Genomic DNA, 18,364 nt, shown 5'->3' with positions numbered 1-18,364 from the left:
AACAATTCAACACTCACCGGAGAGTTTAAAGACTTAAACACTAATCCTCCTCTCTTGCTTCGGCAACCAAACGTCCCAAAAAAACAAGTAAGTATCTCTCGAACAATACTGAACCGTCTAAAAAAATCACTTTTCTCTTCTTTTTTTTCACTCCTCCCGTAGCTCTGTATACATACTCCGACTCCGTCGTCTTCTTCTACTGTGTACCACTGCGTACGATCCTACTCCTTCTCTGTCTCCCGCTGAGCTACTGAACAAAGCTTATTCTATGGCGTCTACCGCCCCCCTTTGGATTTCCAGTGAAAAACCACTCACACAAACATTTCAACTGTAACCGAACATCTATAAAACACAAATGTAATTACACAAAAAAATGAATGGCAATGTAACTATAACTGTACAAATGAAATGAACAAATTAGTTTAACAATAAAATAAATCATATGTTAAATTTATGGGGGTTACATTAGTTTCAGGTTCAAGTATCTGGATTAGACTACTATGCATCAGAGAGCTGCAAACTCAGGTTTAATATATGTTTACTTTTTGGACTCTTTTCTTGCTACCACTGGGCATGTTTGTTTTCTCTTTGAAGGAAATTATTTATTGGCTGTTGTTGGCCTGTGGGAAAATGTTTTCATTTGAAATGTTTTTCATTTGAACTATGGAAAGCTGCAAATAAAGCCATAAGAAATGAATGCAACTGATTTTTCATTTATTTAATGATTAATGTTGTTTTATAGGCAATAACGTATAGGCTAGTTCCAGGTTCAAAATGTGCAATAGGGTCATTTCAATCAGTTTTCAATAAACATTGAACAAGTCCGACCCTTGACTTGAATTATTATTATTATTATTATTATTATTATTATTTATATATATTTTTTATTTTGGCCCACGGTGTATTTGAGTTTGATACCCCTGCAGTAGAGTGTATGTTGTTGCACAAATAATGAACAGGACCTTATAATAAATCCTTGCCAAATTCTGTGTATAAACTAGCTGAGGCTTATTTTGAAGGCTACAGATGAACACTTCTGGGGCTGTATTTCCCACTCACTAATGCACCTATTGCTATACTAATAAAGACCATTTACTGTTCCATTTACTTTCACCAGCGCTTTTACTGGGCTTTTAATTTCATGATGGCCGATTTATCTAAAGATTTGTTTGTTTTTTCTCATTTTGTTTAATACAAATGTTCTAACTGGCATCTATCGAACACAACATTAGTTCATTAACATTATCAGTGTCATGAGCCAATTTGTAGTGGTATGCATCTTGCACGTGCTGTTCTACTGGCATGCAACGCATAAAAGCATTATGAAAGACTATTGTCACATTCCACTGCTATGGTTTTGCCTCTCTGGCACATGTCACACATAATCAGCCCATCACTGCTTTTCCAGTGCATCTTCCATGCACAGAGGGAACCTCCAGGTGACGACGCGGAGGACAGCAGACATTCGTGTTTTGAATTGAAGCGGGGGAGAAGACCTCAACGTATCCGGAAACCCTGACTTTCCCTCACAACAGGAGCCGCACCGTGTGTGGCTTCTGTGGACTGCAAAGGATTGGAAAAAGCACAGCTTCCCCTTGACTACTCAGTGGAACGCAAGTGCTAGCCCAGGGGCTAACACCTCCCCAGCACCTGATTCACCTGGTCATGGTGAGCAGCAGAGATGACTCCAGCTTCTCTGATGGCCCCGTCTGTTGAGATCGTTGAGCTGAAGACTGAGCTCAGGTCCATTGAGCAGCTCATTGACAATCTTCTGCAGCAGCAGTCTGCGCTCTGCTCCCGGCTGTCATCCCTTGAATCGGCGGATAACCAGCGGCTCCTGGCTACGGATGTCCCGGCTGCAGCTGCCAACCCTGTTGTCCCCGGCATATCGCTCACTCTGCCCCCTGGACATCTGTTGATAAGACGCGGAAACGGGTTTCTCTCCCCCTGTTTACGTCTGATACAGAAAATGATGATGGTCCCATTCCGCTTTCAAACTTCTTCACCCCACTATTTGAGCTAACGCTACCGGCTACATGCTCAAACACTGCGCCGGAGCTTCCAGCCGCGTTTCATCCCCGGAACAGAAAGCGTCGTACTCCTCCAACTACTTCACCGATGTCCCATAGTAAACGGGCTAGATGTTCACCACCTCCACTAGTATCCCACGCTGAATCCTGGCCTCCTCTCCCTGCCCCACAGTCTTCGCTCCCTCCGGCAATCTTGGAGACGGTCAACGAGGGGTTGAGTGATGACATCATCTGTGCAGGTGACTCGATCTCTTCTTCTACTACTCTGGATGTCCCAGTCATCACGAATGTATCCCTTTTGCCAAGATTGTCTGTGTATGATAAAGGCTGTAAAAATCAACCTCCTGAAATTCTTGTAATTGGTGACTCCATTATTAGAAATGTGCACCTCCCTGGCTCCATCACTTACTGTCTCTCTGGTGGGAAAACCACTTTATAGAGCTTATTCCTACCATTATTGATCTCCATCCCTCTGTTCATCATGTCCTGCTGCACATGGGAACAAATGATGTTATGTCCCGACAGTCTGTTAAACTCCATCACGATCTGGAATCACTAGTCAACACAGTTGAACGTCTTGGGAGGATTTGTGTTTTGTCTGGCCCAATTCCCACACTGTCAAAAAGCTCAGAGCGTTTCAGCCGTCTTTACAGTCTACATCTTTGGATGAGTAACTTTGCCACTGCCACTGGACTTGGCTTCATAAGCAACTTTGATTATTTTTGGACTGAGCGTGAGTTTTTCAAATCTGATGGTTTACATTTGAACAAGATGGGTGCTGAAAAGTTGACTTGCAACTTTATAAATTTCATTGCTTTTAGTTCACAATGATGCTTTCTTCAGCAAGACCCTGCCCAGTCCACAGTCTGCTCACCTCATAGCCCTGTCCCTGACAGTGCAGGTCTTGCTGCTGCTGTTACAACTATGGTTACAAATGGTGGCGTTCTCCCCTTGTCTGGCCCCATCATTCCTGTGAGGATTTCTGAAAGGCCTGATCTTGTTTTTACCCCTCTGGCTACTTGTGTTATTCCAAATTCGGGCGCTAAGTGGGTTGGTAATCAAATGAACCAGATCCCTTTCAGAAACCCTTCTAATTTAATTAAGATTAAAACAATAACTAAACAGTGCTCTGATCCGCAGCAGATATTCCCTGATTCTGTCCTTAAATCTCAGGCAGATTTTAGGGTGCAAATTGGATTGAGTTTTATTCATATCAATGTGCGCAGTCTGATTTCTAAGATGGACTACATTCACATCTGGGCTTTACAAACAAAGGCAGATATTTTTGTATTTACTGAAACCTGGCTAACCAATCAAGTTTGTGATAATGATATTGCTCTTGATGGTTTTAATGTTTTCAGAACTGATAGATGCAGGCCTACAAGAGGTGGTGGTGTGGCCATTTTTGTTAAGAAAAGTTTTTCTGTAGCTGTTGTTGGCTCTGTGGCCATCCCAAAATGCTTTGAATACCTGCCCTTAAGTGTCTCCTTGGGTAACAGTGCTAACAGTGGGAAAATCACTGTCTTGGGTGTTTATCGTCCCCCGTCAGTGCCTCCAACAGCCATTTCTGATTTAGCTCATCTGATCTCTTCTTGTCTTTCTTCTGAAGTTATATTAATGGGTGACCTAAACCTTGATTGGCTTAGTAATGCATCTGATGGTCTAAAAGATCTGTGCATTGACTTAAATCTCTCTCAACTGATATCTGCTCCTACAAGACCTGACCCAACAAATCTCGGGAATGCTAGTATTCTGCCCCCGCTTCTGTGTGTGTGTGTGTGTGTGTGTGTGTGTGTGTGTGTGTGTGTGTGTGTGTGTGTGTGTGTGTGTATAACACGGCCTCGCCTGCTACATCAGCTCGGCAGATAGCTAACAGTTTCCCCAAGATAAAGAGTGAAGCAGCTTTCATCTTTTCTTCCAATCTTTACTCGGGAAGCACTGTAAAACTAGACACATACAAGAATACATCTATCAGTATTTCATTCAATAACAGACGTTGTTGGAGAACAATATTGTTATATTGGCTGTTTTAACTGTATAGCGACAAATGCGCTAGCTTATGGCTAACGTATATGGGAAATTCCATTATGATGCTAGCAGTTAGCATATACGATCAGAACACACATTTAGATTAGATTACTTAGATTCATCAAAAAATGAATTCAACACTAGTGTTCTTATTATTCAATGTCAAAATGACTGTATGAAACTGAAACTCACAGGCAAACATGTTTTCTGGCCAACTAAAGTCATAAGAGGAAAAATAATTGACTGTTTACTTCACCATGTTCCGTTGTAACTACGGCAAGCCAAATAGCACAAAATAAACATTACGTTAGTAGTCACTACTAGAATTCTCCTTTTCCCCCAGAAGAACATCAGAACATCACACTCCCCGCTTGTTATAATGTATTATAACACTATTCCCCTTTTACAAGTAAAACAACTTCTGAAACTGGTCTAGAATACACCTGCTGATGACCCTGTCTGACCACCTTCACATCCACTTTGCGAACTTTAGAGTCTTTGCTGGGAATGGCGTTCACCACCACTCCGACAGGCCATGCATTCCGCTTGACCTGAGCGTCTTTGAGCAACACAACATCTCCTTCGCTCAGGTTTGGTTTGTCCATGTGCCACTTTCTCCTTGGTTGAAGTGACACCAGGTATTCTTGACGCCAGCGTTTCCAGAATGCATCGGCCAACGCCTGTACCTGCTTCCACTGCTTGCTGTATAGGTCTTTAAGGTCGTACTCTCCTGCAGGTGGCAGCACTGGGTCGACTTTCTGTGTTAGCAGCATGGCAGGTGTGAGGACTGTGGGCATGTCTGGATCGGATGACACTGGAACGAGGGGTCTGGCATTCATAATGGCCATGACTTCAGACATGAGTGTGACCAGAACTTCATGGGACAGGTGAGCAGTATTTGTCTTTAGAAGCAGTGCATCCAATATCCTGCGGGCAATACTTATCATCCGTTCCCACACTCCACCCATATGGGAGGAGTGCGGAGGGTTAAAGGTCCAGGTGCTTCTTTGGTCTTGAAGGTAAGTAGTCAGTTCATGGTCATCAGATTTAATCTGAAGTTCCTTGCATGCCCCTGTGAAGTTTGTTCCCTGGTCCGAACGGAAGAGGCGGACAGGGCCACGAACAGCTGTGAATCTCCTTAGTGCATTAATGAAGCTTGAGGAGGACAGAGACTCGAGCACTTCGATATGCACAGCTCTTGTGACCATGCAAGTAAAGATGACAGCCCAGCGTTTATTCTCTACAACACCACCTCGCGTGCGTCTTGTGCTTATGGTCCATGGACCAAACACATCAACACCTACATTTGTGAATGGAGGGCCTGGGTCAAGTCGTTCAGCAGGTAGGTTTGACATTGTCTGTTCCTCCATTCTTCCTCTCAGCTTATTACAAGTCACACATTTATGAATGATGTTTGACACCAGTCTCTTGCCTCCAATCAGCCACAGTCCAGCAGAACGAACAGCGCCCTCTGTCAGATGTCTTCCCTGATGAGCGACTTTTTCATGGTAATGCCTCACCAATAAGGTTGCTACGTGGTGCTTTTTGGGGACAATGATTGGGTGTTTTTCTTCCCAGGGTAAGTCAGCCAAAGGAATGCGTCCTCCAACTCTTAGCAGGCCGTCTGCATCCACAATGGGATTCAGTTTCCTCAGAGGACTAGACTTTGGGACGACTTCACTTCTGGAAAGGCATTTAATCTCCTCGGCAAATGCATCACGTTGAGCATTTCTGGTGATTATTAGTTTTGCTTGTGTCAACTCATCCATGTTGCTGTTTGAGCCCTTTGAGCAGGATCTGGCCTTGTGTATGAGTTTGGTAACGGTCTGCAGGGTTGTGTTCTGTGCTTACAAAGTGCCACTGTTCAGGGCTTGTGGACTTCCTGATGCGAGTGATTCTGTTGGCTACATATACATAAAATCTTCGACTATTGTTGCAGATGTAGCCTAATACGATCCGGCTGTCTGTGTAGAATGTGACTTTGTGGATGTCTGTGTCGAGTTCTTCTGTAATTAAGTCTGCCATTTCAACAGCCAAGACAGCAGCACAAAGTTCGAGCCGTGGAACAGTGTGTGGGGGATGAGGAGCCAGCTTTGATTTGCCCATGACAAATCCAATGTGAGTGTGTCCTTTTTCATCTGTTGCTTTAAGATAGGCAACTGCTGATATGGCCATAGTGGAAGCGTCAGAGAAGACACAAAGTTCTCTGTGTTTTGTGGAGCACAAAGAAACAGACACATAGGGTCTTTCAATCTGAAGCTGCTCAAGCTCACAGAGTGAGTCCGTCCACATTCTCCACTGTTCCTCTCTTGATGCCGGCAGGGGAGCATCCCATTCCGCTTGTTCGGCAGACAGCTCCCTGACTAAAGCCTTTCCTTGAATTGTGACAGGTGCCACAAAGCCCAGGGGGTCGTAAAGCCCATTAACTGTGGACAGGATTCCCCTTCTCGTAAATGGCTTCTTCTCTCTGGACACATGGAAGGTGAATGTGTCTGACTGCAAGCTCCAGGCGAGTCCCAAGCTTCGCTGCAGTGGCAAGGGGTCAGCAGTTAGCTCTAGATCCACTAAGTTTTTGGCCCGCTCCCCAGGAGGAAAGGCATCCATTACAGCACGGCTGTTAGAGGCTATTTTGTGTAGCTTAATGCTCGACTCTGCTAACATTTCTTTTGTGCTTTTCAGGATGGCAATGGCCTTTTTGTCAGTGGGGAATGAGGAAAGCCCATCATCAACGTAAAAGTTTCTCATGACGAACTGTTTAGCTTCGCTGCCGTGTTCTTTTTCTCCATGCAGGGCTGCTCTTCTCAGGCTGTAGATGGCTACCGCGGGGGAAGGAGAGTTGCCAAAAACATGCACTTTCATGCGGTACTCAGTGATGTGTTTGTTTGGGTCGTTATCTTCAAACCACAAAAATCTCAGAAAATCACGATGTTCTTCCTGTACAATGAAGCAGTAGAACATCTGTTGCACATCCGCAGTTACCACTACCGGCTCTCTGCGAAAGCGCATTAGGACCCCCAGCAAGGTATTGTTCATGTCAGGCCCACTGAGAAGAACATCATTCAGGGATGTGCCTTCGTGTTTCGCACTGGAATCAAACACTACCCGTATCTGATCCTTTTTCTGTGGGTGATAAACACCGAATATTGGTAGGTACCAGCATTCTTGTTGTGGCCTCAGTGCTGGGGCAGGCTCTGCTTGGTCTGTGTCAAACATTGCTTGCATGAAGTTGAAAAAGTGTTCTTTCATGTCATGTTTCTTCTCCAGCATGTGGAGGAGGGAGGTGAGGCGGTTGACGGCATGTTGTCTGTTGTTGGGCATACGCGGCCTGTTTGGCCTGAATGGCAGTGGTGCTACCCAGCAGTTTGCTTCGTTCATGTAGACCTCCTTATCCATGAGGTCAAGGAACAACTCGTCGTCGATGGACAGGCCAAGCTGATCGTCGTACTGTGTTCTTTGAAACACATTTTTGCCCAGGCTGTCTACTTCACTGACTGCATGAGACACACATGGAGAAGTGTGGGGTGGCACAGGGCTGTCAATCTTCTCTCTGACCCTTAAACTGCTGGTGCATGGGCTGAGGATGGAGTGCGCCCATTTATCAGCACACTGGTTCTGAAGACACTGGCAGTGGTAGTTTTGTGTGCTTTTCCCAGACACACATCTCCGATTATCACCCATCCAAGGTCGAGTCGCTGGGCGAACGGCGCATTGTGTGGCCCATTACATTGTTCCCGTACTTTGTGCACCTGGATTAAGTCTCTCCCAAGTAAAAGAAGGATGGACGCATCTGGGTCCAAGACTGGGATTTTGTCTGCCAAGTGCTTGAGGTGAGGATGATGTCTGGCTGCCTCTGGTGATGGTATTTCAGACCTGTCGTCTGGCAGCATGTCACACTCAATCAGAGTAGGCAAGGGAATGTGGATGTTGCCGTCTAATGACTCCACCATGAAGTTACTGGCGCGCCGCCCAGCTGTATCCACCACTCCTGAGCAAGTGTATCTCGTTCCTGCGCCTTGAATTCCAAAATGTTCGAAGAATTCTGTTCTGCCCAGGGACTTGTTGCTCTGCTCATCAAGAACAATGTAGGTCTTCATGGCCAAGTCTCTTTGGCCTGCAGGATACACTAAGGCGAGACAGATTTTGGAGCATGATTTTGACATGTTCACACTACCACAGATTTCCGTGCACTTGGACATCACAGACGGAATGGCTTCCAGCGGCTGCCGCTCCCCGCTGTGATCTACGGTACTCAGATGGACATCAGCTTTCCATGGGGCGGGCCCTGGATGTAGCGCTGACAGGTGTTTGTCACTGTTGCACTCCTGGCACAGCACAGACCTGTCGCAGTCCTTAGCAACATGAGTGGACGATGCACAGCACTTGAAACAGATGTGTTTTTCCTTCAGATATGCTTTCCTTTCTTCCAGAGTTTTGCTTCGGAAGCTACGGCATTTTCTCAATGGATGAGGCTTGTTATGTAGTGGGCACTGTTTGTCGGGGTCATCGTGTTTTTTGACTGCTGTGGTGTTATCGCTGTCGCCACCATTTGTCGAGATTTCAGTCCTTCTTACCACAACTGATGTTCTCACGTGATGACTGGATGGCTGGAAAACACTCTTTTCTGTCTTTGTTGCGTACCATGCTCCTGTTATGCTGGCAAAGCTGGGATCGTTGCGTGTTTTTGCTTGTTCACAGACAAAGTTGACAAAGACTGAAAAGGGAGGATATGGCACTCTGTGTTGATCCTTGTAACATGATCCTACAGTAATCCACTTCTCTTGTAGGTTGGACGGGAGTTTCTGGACTATTGGGCTTACTCCACGGGAGGTACTGAGGTATGAGAGACCAGGTAAGTATCCATCTGCCCTGGCTGCTTCGAGTTCCATGAGAATGTCTCCCAGTTCTCTTAGTTTGTAGTTTTCTTTGGCTGAGATTTTGGGAAAATCTTCAACTTTTTTCAGAAGAGCATTTTCAATCACTTCTGGTGAACCATAAATGTCTTCCAGTCTTTGCCATAACATCCTGAGGCCTGCAGGTGGATTATGAATGTGAACCGCTCTGATCCTTTTAGCTTGCTCAGATGACGAAGGCCCAAGCCATTTGCACAGCAGATCAAGCTCCTCTCTGGCGGAGAGCTGTAGGTCGTCAGTAGAGCTGATAAAGGATGCCTTCCATGCCCAATAGTTCTCTGGCTTGTCCTCAAACTTCAGCAGGCCTGAACTCACCAGCTCACGTCGCATCAGGTACTTCCCTAGGTCTGTTGCAGCCACTGCACTGGATGGGCTTGTGTTGTACATAGGGAATGACTGTGTGTGGTAAGGCTGGGGAGGTTTAAAATCATCACTGGCCTGCTTCAGGTTATGGGGGAGCTCTCTGCAGCTGTATGATTTTCTCTGTGTGGTGCTGGTTACCTGATTTGGGGTCCAGGTGGTTTCTCCTCTGTGCGTGTGGTGTCGAGCCAGCTCATTAAATTCGTGGTCACTGATTTCACTCAGAGGCGCATCGCCTTGATTCTCTAATCTGTTCACTTCACCGCTGTCCATGGTAGGCTGGTGCACTGGTGAGTGTGAGGTCTCCTGTGGCCTTGCATCTGATGGTGAGACGGTGACCGCATTTACTATAGTGGCTGCTTTTACACTATGACAGGAATGGCGACCTGGATGTGTAATAGGAACATGCATTGCGGCATTTTCATTATGAATTTGGACTGGAGTCAGAGGCACTGTGTTACTTTTAATTGGGTTTGACAGTTCATATTCACAGTTCATATCTTCAGCAGCAGCTGCTTCTAGGATTTCAGCTTCTGCAGCAGCAGCCGCTACTGCCTTTGCTAGTTTCAGTTCGTGCAGACTGGCATTTAGAATGGCTTGTTGTTTTATTATCTCTGCCTCTTGTCTAGCGAATGCCAGCTCTGCACGTGCGGCTTCTGCTTTAGCCCGTGCTTTCAATGCCATCGAGTTAGCTACAGATTGTCTGCTGGTTCTTGAGCAGTTGGATATTTGTGATCTTGTTTCTAGTTCATCAAAATCTTCTTCTTTCCTTCTTTGTGCCATGGTGATTGCTTTAGGTGTTGTTGTTGTTTTGTTTTGGTTTTTTTTTTTGGGGGGGGGGGGGGGGGGGTTTACTTACAGATCGGACGAACGCTGGCCGTTGGAGGAGTATGCCTTTTTACTATTCTGCCCCTGCTTCTGTGTGTGTGTGTGTGTGTGTGTGTGTGTGTGTGTGTGTGTGTGTATAACACGGCCTCGCCTGCTACATCAGCTCGGCAGATAGCTAACAGTTTCCCCAAGATAAAGAGTGAAGCAGCTTTCATCTTTTCTTCCAATCTTTACTCGGGAAGCACTGTAAAACTAGACACATACAAGAATACATCTATCAGTATTTCATTCAATAACAGACGTTGTTGAAGAACAATATTGTTATATTGGCTGTTTTAACTGTATAGCGACAAATGCGCTAGCTTATGGCTAACGTATATGGGAAATTCCATTATGATGCTAGCAGTTAGCATATACGATCAGAACACACATTTAGAACGAACTTAAATTCATCAAAAAATGAATTCAACACTAGTGTTCTTATTATTCAATGTCAAAATGACTGTATGAAACTGAAACTCACAGGCAAACATGTTTTCTGGCCAACTAAAGTCATAAGAGGAAAAATAATTGACCGTTTACTTCACCATGTTCCGTTGTAACTACGGCAAGCCAAATAGTACAAAATAAACATTACGTTAGTAGTCACTACTAGAATTCTCCTTTTCCCCCAGAAGAACATCAGAACATCACAGCTAGATTATTGGATCTTATATTAACATATTATTTTAAATCCTGGGGTTCTCCCGCTTGATTTTAGTGACCATTGTCCAATTGCTTGTATCAGAGATGTTAAACAAGTAAAATCCAAGCCTCGTTTAATTGTTAAGAGGAATTTTAAAAAGTTTGTGAAGCAGCATTTTTAAAATGATATTTTTTCTCTTGATACATCTTCCATAACTGACATCTCTGATCCTACCCTAGCTTTAAATAATTTTATTAAAGCTTTTAATTCAGTAGCAGATAGACATGCCCCTTCAAAGACATTGAGAATAAAAAACAGATGCAATCCCTGGTTCTCACAGGAAATTGCTGATTTGTTACATGCTAGGGACACTGCTTGGAACAAGGCTCGCGCCTCAGGCCCAATAAGTGATTGGAAATATTTTTGTCATCTTCGTAACAAATGTCTTGTATCTATATGTAATGCTAAATCTAATTACTATGTGACATCCTTTTCAGATTGTTCTGCTAACCCATCTAAGTTCTGGAGAACAATCAAAACGCTCTCAAATAGGCCAACCTCATCTTTACCCACTCAGATTTCACAGGGACTCTCATCTTTAACAGACATTTTAGTGCTGCAGGTGATATTTTTCTCACCACTAGTCCGGTCAGTAACTTCAACCTTACTCTTGCAAATACTAGTCCTCATTGCTTTTCTTTTAGGCCCTTTACTAGAGCCGAAGTTCTCAGTGCTCTTCACAATCTTGATCCTAGGAAGCCTACTGGAGCTGATCAATTGGACACTAGACTTCTGATACTAGCTGCACCCTTTATTGTTGACATCCTTTTGCCTGTTTTTAATCTGACTCTTTTAACTGGCTGTATTCCTAATATATGGAAAACAGCATTTGTAACTCCTCTGCACAAAGGTGACCCCACAAATGATCTGAATAATTACCGTCCAATCTCAAAATTATCCTGCTTGGCGAAAATTTTAGAACGTTGATAAGCAACCAAATTAGATCTTTTTTATCTGAATTTGCGGTTTTAAATATTTATCAGTCTGGTTTTAGACCTGGGCACAGCACTGTGACTGCCACTGCTAAGGTTGTGAATGATATTGCGCATGCTTTAGACAGCAAACTTGATTGTGTTGCCCTTTTTATTGACCTCACTAAGGCTTTTGATTCGGTTGACCATTCCATCCTTCTTGAGTGTTTTCATGATACTGGTTTTGATTACAACTCTTGTAAATGGGTTGAGAATTATCTATCTGGTCGATCCCAAGCTGTGATTGGTGATGGCTTCATATCAGAATTATTAAACATATACAAAGGGGTACCGCAGGGTTCGGTTTTAGGACCTTTGTTTTTTTCTTTTATATCAATGATTTTAATTATGGTATCACAAATAGCTTAATTCATCTTTATGCTGATGATTCAATCATATATTCCTTTGCTCCATCTGTTGAACAAGCTCTAAATAATCTTCAAGATGATTTCTGCATTATTCAAAGAAGTCTTTGTCATCTTAAATTGGTTTTAAATCCAGGAAAGTCAAAGTGCATGATTTTTACAAAAAAACGTACTGTTGACTTAAATAAGTTTACCCTTGCCACAGCAGATGGGACTCCGTTGGAAAGGGTTTCTTGTTATAAGTACTTGGGTATTTGGATGGATGATGAATTGTCCTTTAATTTTCATGTTGCAGAACTTTTAAAGAAGCTGAAGCCTTTATTGGCATTCTTTTATAGAAATAAATCCTGTCTTCCTCGGCACTGTAGGAGACAGATAGTTTTCTATCGGTTTTAGACTATGGTGACATTATTTACATGCATGCTTCTCCCTCTGTTCTTAAACCACTTGATACAATTTATCATTCTGCTATTAAATTTATTACTGGCGATGGGTTCATGACCCATCACTGTCATCTCTATCAGAGTGTCGGTTGGACTTCCCTGGCTCAGAGAAGGGAGCAACATTGTATATTGTTTATTTATAAGGCACTACTTCCTCTTCCTACTAAATTCCTCTATACCTATCAAGCCTATTGAGCTTCAGATCTCTTAGCTACCCCACTCGTGCACAAAACCCACTGGCTCTTAATATCCCAGCTGTTAAAACGAAGGTAGGGAAATTTGCTTTTAGTTATTTTGCACCTTTTAAATGGAATAATTTGCTGTCTCAGCTTCGATTAGATACACTGAATCCTTTTAATTGTTTTAAATACATTCTTGTTGATTTCATGATTTCTGACTGTACATGTACTTGTTGATCTCATTATGTGCTTCTGTTGAGTGTATGGATATGTATTGTGATGTGTATTGAAATGTATTGTGCTGTAATCAGGGCGTCATTGGAAATGAGAGCTTGCTCTCAATTGGCCTTCCCTGAATAAATAAAGGTGAGAAAGAAAAGAAAGAAAGCTGCAGCTCCTCCAAAAAGAAGTTCAGAAGAATGTTAGAGTTCAATGAAAAATGAAAAAAAAAAATCTGATCAGTAGATATACCAATGTTTAACAGTTCCTCCGCTGTATCGGAGAGGGGCAACTCAAAGTGCGAGAATTACAACGTAAACAAAGCAACAAGAGAGTGCAGCATCATAGTGGCCATCCTTATTCAATATACTTTTATTTGTCCCGCAAAGGGGAAATTACATTTTTTTTTTCCATTTAACATTATCAACATTATAATGTTAAATAGTACTTACTACTCAGCAATAAATGTTTTTATCCATGATTACCTTTTTCTTTTCTTTATCTTCTAATGAAGAAAGACCTTTTCTCGAACAATCTGAAATAAAATATTTGAAAATAGAACTTTGTTGAATGGAACCTTTTATCAATAAAGAGCTTTATCTTAAATGTTCTGGAAAAGAATGTTCTAATTAAGGTTGGAAGCAAAATTAAAATCTGCAACAGAAGGTTATGGAAGTAAATGTTCTACTTTAGCATGGAATGTTCTAATATAGAGTGACTGTCGTCTCCAGTGTTCTGGAATATAACTTTCTGCAATAGAATGTTCTGGAATGGAATGTTCTAATTCACCATGGAAATCTGTCACAGAGCAGGTTTTGGGCCCAAGTGCAGAACCACCACAACACGGGTAAAGCTTTTTTATCCACTTTTTAATCTTGAATAGGCAGGACCAGATTAACAGCAACAAGTATAGTTTCAAACACTCAGGCAAACAATGTCAGGTAAACAAAAGGAAAGACTCGTGGTTAAGGACAAAAGGCTAAGGCAGTTACCGGGGAACAAGAGAAGGGCCCATTGCACAAAACTAGGATAAGGGCTTAAACCGGGATATGTTGGTTATCCTGGCTCAACTTATCCGTGATCCAGTTGCACAAAAGCAGGATAGCGGAAAGTGGGATATATTATGGAATAAGTTACCATGGAGATTTATTCTGCGGAGCTAGCCTGCTCCAGACCGGGCTAAATTCCAGGATCCATTTAATCTCATCCCTTATCTCAGTCAGCAGTCATCAAAAATGGAAACCAATAGTTATTCTACTGCCCACTACACATTGTTATCACATTCAACTAGATCCATCCATCGATTATTTAAACATTAACACAAAACATAAGCATAATTAATTTCAATTTTAATTAATTTCATTAATTTCAATCACTGCGGATAAATGATGATTTTAGATGATGTTGCAATCATCAGATAGACAGTTTCCCATAGACTATATATAAAATACACATCCAAAATAAATATAAATACACATCACAGAGTAACATGATATTCCTTTTTTGAATAAGGATAAATCAAAGCATCAGTTCCTTTCCAAACTGAAGTCACACAGTGACTCTACAAGATAGAAAGCACAGAATCAAAGCATATTATACGTACGGAAGCAACCGCTTCACATCGGACGGTTCATGCCTCCGCGTCGTCCATTCATTTCTGATACTTACGAAATAAATAAATATTAAATCAATTATTAATATGTTAATGTTGTTTTTTACTGTTAAAATTGTAAGTTTTTCCACAAGAAGTGGACTATTTAATATATCTCGTTGTGACGCGTTGCCAAGGTAACCGGCTCTGGCCACAGAACCTGCAGCTCAGTCGGCCGCAGCTGTTATATTAGGCCTAATCACTGGAGGGAAGTGAGATGATTGCTTAACGTTGTATCAAAGTCCACAGATAGTTTCCTAAATCGTTTTTATAAATATTATCCACCATTCACTCTGTATCAAGCAAGTAAGTAAAGTAAGCAAGACAGAAAGACAGGCGATGAAGTATTTAAAATTAAATGCAACATTGCCGTTGATCATGAATGTCTTGCCCTTGTGATAAATAAACTAATTTAGAACAATCAGGTGATTTGACCAGAACTTTTTTTATAGGTGCCCTATAACACTTTTTAACGGACACCCTGCAGCCAATCAGAATCGAGTATTCACCCAGACCATGGTATAACAAGGCAGTCTGATGGAGTTACATTTACACAATTTCACTTACAATTTCAACTGATTCATGATCAGAGGACAACAACGTTTTCGGAGATGTTAATCAACTATTTGGATTGTAATTGTGATGGTTTCAGCGGAGCAGTGAGTGGGTATTTGTGCGCTACTTACGCATTCAGGCAGTCTGCAATACTTTGCCACGCTTTCTCTCATTGTTTTATAACTGTGGTAGTGTTGCCTTTCTTTTTAATTTGGTCCTTCACCTTCTCGTTAGCCTCCATGAGGACTTCTGCCTCCGACGGGGAAAAGTAAGCTGTTCCAGTTGCCATGGTGAATTGGTGAATCTATAATCGATGGCAGGGTCTATTTGAGGAAGCCGCGTACACATACTTGTCCAGGATATGTTTCACCTGGCTTGTTGAATCCGTGTCTGCTCATCCTGGCTTGGTCTTTGAGCAACGGATGAAGCCTGGACGCTCATGTTTTGGATTGGTTGAACTCAGCTCAGTCACTTATCCTGGATGTCTTAGTCCTACTTATGTGCAACGGGCCCCAGGCGTGGTCAGAGACAGGCAGGGTCAGCAACAGGAGATCAGTCCAAGATTAAGCTGGAGTCTTGCATGAGGACAATGACAATCTGGCAACCAGTGAGTGTGGCAGGGCAGCTTATATACTGCACTGATTGCAATGAGTCTCAGGTGTGCAATCAGGTGAGCAGGCAGGTGGGTGTGGCTGAGAGTGTAAAAGTACTGAGGGCACTGGTGAGCAGATGAGGAAACAATGGCAGCAGGTAAGAATTGGGGGCTCGTCCGCTTGAAGTGCCAGGGAGATTTGGTATGTTTTTCTTCTTTTCTCCTAAGTGAGTATGTTTTGGGTAAGTTTGATTGACCTGGTTTAGTCGAGCGCTTTGTTTGTGTGAGAGCACATGTCGGTCCAGTTTAATTAGCTGCGCGTCGGCGGAAGCTTTTAGTAGGGAGACTGAGCTCTCGTGCAGAATTGACGTCACGGGGATTTCCCCCTGTGGCTGAGATAGGCAGGTAACCTTGTATTGTAGGTGCTTATGTGTTGCGCTCCGGGAGATGTGTTTTGAGGGCGAGTTTGAGTATGTTTTTGCAGCGCGTGGTTTGCTGTGTTGTGGCGAGGGAGACGTGTTTTTTTTTGTGCTGTTTACTGCGGTCCTACGCGTGGGTTTGAGAAGGTAAGTGTTGATCCGCCTGTGTGTTTGTGTCTGTGTTACCTGTAGGAGCGGTTCCCCTGGTAGGCTTCAGCGGCGTCTCCCCTTTGGGTTTCGTCGGGGGGGGGGGTTTTGTAGTGTTGGGGTACGGTGGCTAGAGCTTCCCTTTCCCTTTTCCCTAAATTTGCTCGGGGGCACATCCGTGGTTCCGGGGTGGTTGCCAGTTTATCTGGTCGATTCTCTCGGGCCAGCGGGCTATAGTGCGTAAGTACCCGCTGCTACGCCTCATGAAGACTAGGGGGGGAGTTATGTAGGTAGATTCTTGGTTAGGCAGTCAGATAGCGGGGGACTTGCTTCGGCTGGAGGCCGCGTTTGCCTGTGGTTCACACTGGTGGGTCTAACACGTTGCATTCTCATTGTCCTGTGCGGTTGTATTTGTAGACTATGGAGGACGTAGTAGAAGCATTTATTGAGGCTCCGTCTGAAGAGTTTCTGGAAGGGTGTACAGTTACTCAGCTGGTAAAAATTGCTGAGCATTATGGTGTTGATGTTGGCGATAAAAGAGTCAAGGAGACCGTAAAGGCAAATTTAAAAGTTTGGTTGTTTAAAATGGGGGTGTTGGGCACCGCAGAGGCTGTGTCCGTGTCCACGCGCACCAGGGGCTCGGCTCCGCCGTCAGGAGCGGGTCCTGGTTTGTCCTTCGAGCAGCAGAAGGAGTTGCTTTTGTTGCGGATGAAATTAGAGACGGAGAGGGTTGTTGCAGTAGAGAAAGTGAGGCAGGAGACAGAGCAGGCAAAGCTGGAGCTGCAGAGGCAGAAGTTATTGCTGGTAGGTGAAGGGAAAATTGCTGCAGATGTCCTAAATGATGTTCCGGGCGTCGTCTCAGGTAAAGCAGATGATTTGAGTGATTTGAGGCTTGTTCCCAGATTTAATGAGCGGGATCCTGAAGTTTTTTTCTCCATGTTTGAACGTTTGGCTGAAGCGCGGGGGTGGCCTGATTCCACCCGCACATTACTGTTGCAGTGCGTTTTGACGGGCAGGGCTCAGGAGGCTTTTTCCGCTTTGAGTGACGGTGATAGCTTAAATTATGCTGTGGTAAAATCTGCTGTTCTCAAGGCGTATGAGCTGGTGCCTGAAGCGTATCGCCAGCGGTTTAGGAGTTGGAAAAGAGGCGACAAGTCGCATTTGGAGTTTGCTCGTGATTTGTCCATTCAATTTGATCGCTGGTGTACTGCTGCGGAGGTTGAGTCGTATGATGCTCTGCGGGATTTGATGATTCTTGAGCAGTTTAAAAATTCTGTTCCAGAGCGTATTGCGACGTATATTAGTGAGCAAAAGGTTAAAACTGCAGCTGAAGCCGCAGCGTTGGCCGATGATTATGTGCTGACACATGGTGGGGATGGTGGTAATCCTGTTGCGTGAGGTGGCAGCGGTCGCTGGGAAAATCCTCCTCCTGTCGGTGCATGGTCTGGTCGTCCTATAAAGCATGAGCGCAGTGCGTGTGAGTCCGACAAGGTTTGTAATTATTGTCATAAACATGGGCACTGGAGGAGAGACTGTTATGTGTACAAATCGAGGTCTAAGCAAAATGGAGCTAATGGTAACCCCAAACCTGCCATGTTTGTTGCGCCGGTTTCAGAGCAGGTGTTGCAGTCCTCAGGTGGTGAGTTAAAAACGCAGGAGTGTAGTCCAGAGCTGCAGTCCTATCTGCCGTTCATCACTGAAGGTTCGGTGTCTTTGGTAGGGAGTAATGATAAAGTCCACGTAAAATTACTGCGGGGCACTGGTGCTTTTGATTCATTCATTTTAGCATCAGCCTTGCCATTTTCAGATGATTCCTACATGGGTTCTTACATCCCGGTACTCGGGATGGGGTTAAAGGTGCTGTGTGTACCTCTTCATAAAATGATGTTGTCCTGTGATCTCTTTCAGGGTGAGGTGGTGGT

This window comes from Chaetodon trifascialis, chromosome 12 (assembly GCF_039877785.1).
Source record: "Chaetodon trifascialis isolate fChaTrf1 chromosome 12, fChaTrf1.hap1, whole genome shotgun sequence".
In the NCBI taxonomy this organism is placed as follows: domain Eukaryota; kingdom Metazoa; phylum Chordata; class Actinopteri; order Chaetodontiformes; family Chaetodontidae; genus Chaetodon; species Chaetodon trifascialis.
The sequence above is the reverse complement of the archived record's forward strand: the minus strand, read 5'-3'. Positions refer to the sequence as shown.